At 38.2% G+C, this 8,663-nt stretch overlaps 1 long non-coding RNA gene across 1 annotated transcript; it reads left to right on the plus strand.

Annotated features, from left to right (window-relative positions):
- The first annotated feature begins 7,559 nt into the window (after positions 1–7,559).
- Positions 7,560–8,656, plus strand: LOC131472146 (uncharacterized). The gene is made up of 3 exons (XR_009242067.1): positions 7,560–7,645; positions 8,456–8,518; positions 8,612–8,656. It is a non-coding gene; the product is annotated as an uncharacterized LOC131472146 (long non-coding RNA).
- Positions 8,657–8,663: the final 7 nt, after the last annotated feature.

The raw sequence follows: 8,663 nt of genomic DNA on the forward strand, positions 1-8,663 counted from the left end.
ACCACATACCCTTGGTATCACTGACACACAACATACGCACACACACACACAAGGGCAAACTCGGTATGTCACTATGGCAACTGTGTCATCGTTTTAATCTCTGCATGCAACTCGGGTTGGAGCTTGGATGCCAGTTTAGTGGTCTGGTTTGTTAACTTGACGCTGACAGCATTGGTCCTTTCTAGAGTTTAAAATTGTGTAAACAGGTATGGATAACACAGGGAGAAATGTTTTTAGTCACATATTACATATAACACATACGTGTACAATAGACCATTGCATAGTTCCCTTTAAATGTGCAGTAAACAGGATTATTTTGTGCTAAACACACCTTTTAAAATCCTCTGTGCATTACCAATTTACTTTTTTTTTGCTTATTTTAACCATAAAAGGTTAAAAGTTAAAATACCATTTTAGCAATTTAAAATGGAGAAAAACAAAAAGTTTTATTTAGGGAAATCACTGCAGTTTTACACAAACAGATTTTGCATGTTAAATTTGAAATTTGAACAGTATAAAACATTATTTTTGGAGTCTCTCAATGTTCCTTTGTCTCTCAATGTACAAAAACAGGCCAAAAAATTTAAACTATGTACAGGTGTTCTTCCCACTCCTCCTTCCTGAAACAGCGTGTGTGAAATGACCGTAATAACCACATGTTGGTTTTGCCAACATCTCGGATACATACAGAAACCGCATCGCAAATTTTTGCTATAGTGCAAACTGTCACCTAATTACGGCAATGCAAGGTGCGCTTGTGCAAACATGTCGTCAACATTAAGAATTTAACGACACACAAGACATAATATGTCACAACAGCATTAATATATCTCAAAACAACAAAACATACTGTATGTTGTAGATAGTAAATCCATAGAAATCTGTATTTCTAAACAGTTTCATTTCTCTCGTTCACCTTTTCATTACATCGTCATCATCGTTAACGTCAGAGTGACGAGGGACATTTTCTGTGCTACTTACACAAAGCTCATTATCGTTTGCTGCACATTCTGACAACAAAGCTCTTGCTGTAAAAGCACAAATCCACACAAAAACCAAATGAGACAACAGGACTGCAATTTCCATGATCCCATGCTGCTTCCCAGCATCATCCAAGTAAGACTTTAGTTGGTGTTTTAATTGAGAAACCCCTGGTGGCAGAAATGACATACTGTGCTTTTAAAAGTGCAGTGCCTCACATGTCAGTCAAGACAGCAGAATGTGAAAGTTAGCAGGTGTTTGGCAAATATGATGGAAACTTTGGGGAAATAGAAGTGATTGCTAATGATAATTCTCCATATGTATTGTATAACAGGAAACAGTTGACTGTCACTATATTGTCTGTGAACAATATAACTGTACTACTGAAGCTAGTGAAATCTATGCTGGCCTGAGGGCTGGTGTAAGGACAGCAGCTCTTTTATGGGACACTGCTGTCTTTTAATGTTGCTCTAGTGTCCCACAAGAGGGACACAGAGGAGGCCCCGGTTGTCCTCCTGCTGTGAGCTAATGAGGCAAAGTCTATTTTTTTCCTTTTCATTAATCATTGACGTCAAATCAGAAAAATTAGGATGCTGTCAACATCACATATAGTCAGAGGATTTATCACAGCACTTTATTAGAATTCTCATATGTGTTCATAACCTTAATATTGACCATCATCACATATAACATGCTTGAGTTTCCCATATATGAAGGTTCACAAACAAAATCACTGTTGCAGGAATCTCCAACAATGGTAACACTTGCAGCCTGGTTCTAAGCCCGGAACCTGATAGTCTTCCCTCCATTACACAATTTCATACAAAGCTTGTAATTTCATAATGATTTTATTGATCTGGTAACTGTTGTAGTGGCAGGATAAGTGCTCAAGCCTTACAGCAAAAATGAGATTTTGATCCATCCAAGCCTTTAGTTTCCTGGCCTGATTGCTGGGAAGATCTTGCTTCATTTCACCTCTCTACTGAGGCAGGCACTGTATAAATAGACAAACTGGAAATAGACGTTCACTCTCGGAGGAGGCTCTCCGGAGAGGACTGAGACCAATGGCCAGATTTCCAACTCTGAGATATAGGCCAGAGCACTACAGACATCTGAGTGTAATGACAGTTTGTGGAACCCCTTCACATTTCCTGTAAACAGAACCTTTGGAATCTGTTTGGGCCTGTTTTCACTGAAGTTTCTCAAACAGAGAAATTGTTTCTCCTGCAGCCAAAGCATTTATTCATTTACAATCCATTTACTGTTCCATGCCTCATTTACTGTGCGCCCGCGATATTCCACAACAGTTATGCTCAGCTGTGTGCGTATGTCTATCTTTCTGTTCTCATCCCTGCTCGGAAAAATGTTGCTACACTTTTGCTGTACATGAATGGACATGTTTTCCCTACAGAGCTCCGTGTCCCTCAGAATATGCTAATGAGCGATGATCTCATAACATCTTCCCATGTAGCTGATGATTTTTCACATCATGGGAAGAAAAAGAGAAAATATGAAGCTCCAGTGAAAGTTCAGTTATATTTGGGTTTCACACTTCTTGCTGTCATTAGCTGAAAGATTTAAAAATCAGCTGTTTATCAGCTGGTCCGGTGTTTTGGGGTTTTTTTTTTTTAGTAAAAAATTGGATGTAGTGAATTGGGAAATTCAATTATTAAATATTCCTTAAATGTTAAAAACATACAGGACAATATTGATGCTCAAAAAACAGCCCTAACAAAATGGCAGCACATGCTGTCACAAAATAGGCGTACAACGTGTTCAAAGCACCGGGACATTTCCCAGTGACCTGAAGGTCATTTTGTCCTGTGGCATGAACAGTTTTCTTGTCCAGTTGTAAAATAACAGGAACAAATAACTGCTGACCTGCTTGTAGAGATAGACTGTTTTAGACCAGTCGCATGTTGCAATGGACACGGATTTGTGCTGGTGACATTAAACTTATGTGTTAGCTCAGTTTGCATCAACTCTAATGAGAGGTCTGACTCTTTGACTGCTAAAGCTTCCACTGTGTTCATTAGACATTAACGAGGGGGAGGCGAAAACTAAAAAGCACCAAATGTTGCCACAACTGTATTGTGGGTGCATTGCTGTCATTGCATGCGTCAGAAGTTGAGAAATTGTTCAGCGCGAAAACACAACATGGCTCAAACAAAGCTCTTGGACAAGGTCGTTCTCCGCATTGTTTTTGTCTCACAAAGTGCAAACGACAATATTAGCAACTCGTGTCTTTGTCTGTTGTTCAGTGACGAGCAGGTGTACAGGGGATTCATCAGAGACGGTTTTCTGAAAACAGAGATAGGTACAAATTTAGCTTTAACAGCACTTACGACAAAGTCAAAAATGTAAAGATATATAACATAAAGAAGCACTGTGGCAACATCAGGGCTTCCACAAATAGAAGCATACAGACTGTCCAGATTAAAAACCCTGCGACTTTTTGTCAACAAGTTGTTTCCTTTACTGAAACAGGTTGGTGAATATATATAATTTACATGTCATGATTGACAATTCAGAAAATATTAATGCATGGGTTTTATATGGTCATTTTTCTGGTATTTCTCAATAAAAATCCTCATTGGATTAGATTGACTCGACACAGCAGAACAGTAGCAAAGGTAATTTGTTGGGATTCATTTATGTCATATTTGACACAATCTAATGATCATTGTGACTGATTTTTATTTACACTGGTTCACCTGCCAAATTGCAAAATTCTTACACCGATATGTTTGGATACAGTCTTTTATTCTGCATTTTTAAATGATTGTTGTGTTGTATAAAGAGTTAACAGAGTAGTAACTGTGTCAGGCTGGCAGAGAGAGTGAGGGAGTGAGGGAGAGGGAAAAAAACCAGAAAAATCTCAGAGGAGTAAAATGGCTGCCGAAAGGAATTTAACCCAAATATCCTTCATTTTTTTACTCCCTTGAGTAGCACAGCACTTCAAGGGGAAATGATTTGCATGCAATTGTCTCCTGATTATATCCTAACCTATTTTTACACCTCAGTGATGACATAGTCTTTGCAATATGTCCTGTTTTAAACAGTTGAGGGTGACACTCGAGTCACACAATGCATCCTTAACATTACATCAGGCTATGTTTGAACCAGCTCCTTGTCTCAAATTATTTTTGTGGAAGATTCTGAGCCCCACAATGCTTCCACATGTATGTCACAGAGCTGATACTCTGCTTTTCTGTTCTGCAGCAACCCACACGCAGCTCTTGACACATGAGCAACGAAGACAGTTGGTGGTTGATCACGTTCAGTGTCGATGATTGGTATTTACAGTGCCAAAATGTCATTTAGTCAAATAACATTTAAGCCCCCTGGAAATTCAATCATTTTGTGGCAATTACTGGGTTTAAATAAGTACATTTGTGGGCCAAGGTTAAAGAGCTCATTATCCTTCATCATTAGTGGTGGATCCCATATTTCTCAGTCATCTCAGTGGCAATTCACTTTCCTGACGCACAATTTACCTGATGGTGTTGATAGTTACACATCCATTCTGTTATGGTAAAGTGAACTGCAATGGTCACATAAAGAAAACAAGACAGAAAAACAGTGTGTTCATCAAGGAAGACGGAAGACAGAAGCTTCTATGTCATTTAGCCAGTTAAATCCCATCCCTTAAAATCTCTTTCAGCAGCCAACTTGTCACCTGAGAGTCCAACTGCAGGCAACGTTTTCTCCAGACAAGACCAGGCATCTGTCTGCTAACGAGTTTTTAATTATATGAGGATTAATTCTGCTGGGATCAAAGCCGACATGGCATGGACGGCTCGCCCAAACGTTGAGCCCTACATTGCCACCAAAAGAGGAACCCATCCTACAAGTGATTCGAATTTAAAAAAACAAAAGAGAAAGATTCACTGGTTCTTAAAGGCAAACAATACATACTGAGAAATACTATCATAAATGGGGGTGCATCACTTGTATGTCAAGTCTCTTCAGCTATTTGTTAAGGAGATAAAGTATAAGCTTTCTTTGAGTCAGCAGTGGCTTAACACACGGCCAGTTACCAGTTTATTAAAAAATGTTACCGCTCTTACTTATGTGTGCTGGTCAAGGAGGAGCTGGAGACCTTATGGTCAGTTTAGTCTCAAATTAACCCATTTGTTTGGGCTGTGAGACGGAGCAGGATTTTGGTTTTTTTATGGCAGTGTCATCTGCTCTAGGAATTTAGATAAATGAATATACATGGTCCATAAAAAGCAGGTGAAAGCTGTCTTCAGTTTCATTGCCTCGCCATTATTAATGACACAGCACATTCTGCTTATGTTCTATTCAGTATATATTTTTAACTCCACCAAGAAGGTTTTTGGAAGAACTCAAAAAGTAAAGGACAGAATTGGATGATATTTTCTGGGGATGCAGGATATAGCACAAGCCGGAAATTCTTGGACTTTTTTTGCATGAAAAACGAGTAAAACCTGAGCAGAGTTACTGATGGAGATTTGAATAATGTCTCATTAACTGTTTTATTGTCAGGCTGAAGATTTATTTGTTTCCCAGTAAATAATTTTTCAGAGTAAACTAGCATTAGATATGCTTCTGAATGTCCTATATATATTAAGAATATTCACAGCACCATAGTTTATATAGTTAATACTACGATTTTTTTTAAAGAAACACAACAGCAAGATATAACCAGCAAATTCAAATTCAAAATGCTAATCATATAGGGGTTTTCATTACATCTCTGCCAATCTTTGACAAAAATACATGGAAACCTGGCATTTTGTCAGACAACACATCTCCCTGTGCTGTACATGACTGTTTCATGCAGTTTTGTTATATAGCTATAGTAATAATAGCAAATGGCAGCACTGCATAGAAGTGCCTCTGCTGTCTGCATGGAAAAAGTTAGACAGGATTTGAAGAAAGGAGATCACATATGCACGTTTGCTGACAAAAACCATTAAGTATGGTGAAACTATCTGGAAAAGAATCAAAGTGAACCATGAGTTCAGTACTTTTCTGTATTTCAATCATGGAGGCAGAGCAGCCACATGGCGGTGTAGTGGCTAGTACTGTTGCCTTGCAGCAAAATGTCCCGGGTTTGCGATCTAAAGATTGACTCCAGCTCTCCGTTCCCCTCATGTGGAGTATAAAGCAGGAGACAATGAATGAATTAACGGATGAATTAACGAATGAATGAAGATGGTATTATTTACAAGAGCTGAATGCTTGCCTCTTATATAATACCAAATACCTACTGTCTTTGGGCAACATGAGCGGGGGAGGTGGAGGCAATCTGTAGTGCTCAAACAACTCATGCAGTGCTGCAAGAAACCAGCTACTTTTACAGCATCTTCATGCTTGTGTTGTCTGCACTGTAAGCAGGGCAACTTTTTTTTCACAGCTATTACTGTCCTCCATGACTACCTGCAGGAACATTCTTTTATTTAAAAGTGAGAATATCCGTACGAGGAATTTTGTGAAAACAAAAAAATCCACAGCAAGTGGAAAATATAAATCCAATCCTCATGCTCGTGTCAAATCTGAATAAAACATTATTATTTTTGTTACACAACATGCCCTTTCTCTGCTGCGCGAGCCAACACTCGCCCATGTTTTTGCTTCACTTTCACCTGACAATCTGACACTGGGATTTCCTACAAGCAAGTGTAGTGTGTGGGCTGCATGGTTGAGCTGAGATGCGCGGGGTCATGTGTGGATACGTGGGAGGGAATGTACAGTATTAGACTCCTAGTTTAGTCACTTCTACACAGAGAACAAAAAAGAGGCGCAGGCAATCAAGTTGTGTTAAGAAAATTATCTGTGACACACTGCAGATGTACTTTTCTAGCAACAGCAGGCTGAGATTCTGGGTAAACAGGGCAAACAAATAAAGTGAGGAAAAAGACTGGGACTGGCTTTGTGAGCTCTTCATGCCATCTAGTGGTCAATGATATGTATGATTGGACCTGGATCATACCATTCACTACATAAGCTTTACTCCTTCTTGCATCCAACTTTGTGTTGTTGTTTTTGGGGGGGTTTGTTTGTTTGTTTGTTTGTTTGTATGTTTTTAAACAAATTTTATTTCCAAATTTCAAGATAAAATTAAAACATACAGATAAACAATTAACAAAAATAAGCTAAAAAGACCTCAAGTACAGATATAACAGAATATATATATAAAACATTTAATTAAGTCATGGGTGTACAACACAGTTAACCTGACATATTTAAACATTTTGCCTATATAGCCCAATTTCCTTCATAAACCCTATGTTTTGGGTTCATTTGCTTTTTGTTTGTTTGTTTGAAATAGGAATTCTGAACCATTAATAATGTGATCTTTAAGTTTATCTATAGGTTCAGTTTTCCTCCATATATTTGTGTGCTTGTAATAAACAGGTCGACCAAAACATTGAAACTGTACTCAGTGATTTAATGTTGTGGCTGATCTGTGTAAATTCATACTACCAAAACAAACGAGAAACTGTTTCATTGAGCAATTCTTATGACAATCTACATGCTTTTCTACATGCTTGTAGAAAATATACGACGGGACCATGAAGGCAACCGTTGCCATGACATCAGTACACAAATGGACGTCCCGCAGGAAGAAGGAACTATTGACGTGAGTCATTACTGATTACTGATGTGTTCACACTACTGACGTCATTAAAAGACGGTAAGTTGAATTCTACGTCAGTGGCTGTTTAATTAAATCAAATACGTAAATACAAGTAGTTGATGTTTATCATGAGAAGTTTAGTTTAGTTTAAGTCACTACACTGCAGTACCCAGCCTCACCTGTAGGGTGTTGGTAAACGTCAGCTAGTTTAGCACAGGAACATTGTTATAAAAGAATTTAAAAAATAATTGTGTTATTTATTTATTAAGTATTATGTGTGAAATGTGTGTAATAAGCAATAACGTATTTCGGTTTACACCTTTTTTGTTGTAATATGAAGCATTTTTAAGTTAAAAAAGAGAATATTATGAATACTTTAACAGATAAATCTGTAAAACTGTTTACACAGATATTAATTTATAAGTCTTATACATCAGTGGTCAGCCAACACAAGTGCTAGAACAATGATCTTAACCAGCATGTTGTGTTTAATTATATTATATCTCTCCACACACTTCTCCACTTTGCTTGTTTTTGCGCTCTTTCTTGCCCGTGGGCTATAGTATATTCTTCCCATGTACAATACTGTTTCCACAAACTCTCTTTTATAAATCTCTATATGTGGTTGGTGGACTGTACAGTATTTGATAGAAGAAAAACAGACCATTTGTCCTGTAGCTGAAGTAAAAAAACAGACGAGAGGCGTGTGCAAAGCTGAGCCACATTTAATCAATTGAATGATTGGTTTGACCAGACGGGCTGCTTTATGGCTCAGAAATGGAGTCCTGCATGCGTTTGTTCCACTTTTGTCTTAAATAAAATGTATTATTAGGTTTAATGAAGTGGGGGGGGGGTTTTAATCGGCAGCTCTGAGCCAGTGGGAGCACCAGATGCCGGCAGAAATGGCGGCAATATCATCACAACAAGACAGTAGGCTACGTTTGTGTTATAATTGTGATTCACAAGCAAAAAGATTGGCAGGTGATTGATTGATTGACTGGACCATCATTATCCTTTCAACAGGTGGCCTTTCAGAGGGTAAAAGTGCTGCCAAATCACATAAACAAGGTAAAAT

This window comes from Solea solea, chromosome 14 (genome assembly GCF_958295425.1).
Source record: "Solea solea chromosome 14, fSolSol10.1, whole genome shotgun sequence".
NCBI classification, from domain to species: domain Eukaryota; kingdom Metazoa; phylum Chordata; class Actinopteri; order Pleuronectiformes; family Soleidae; genus Solea; species Solea solea.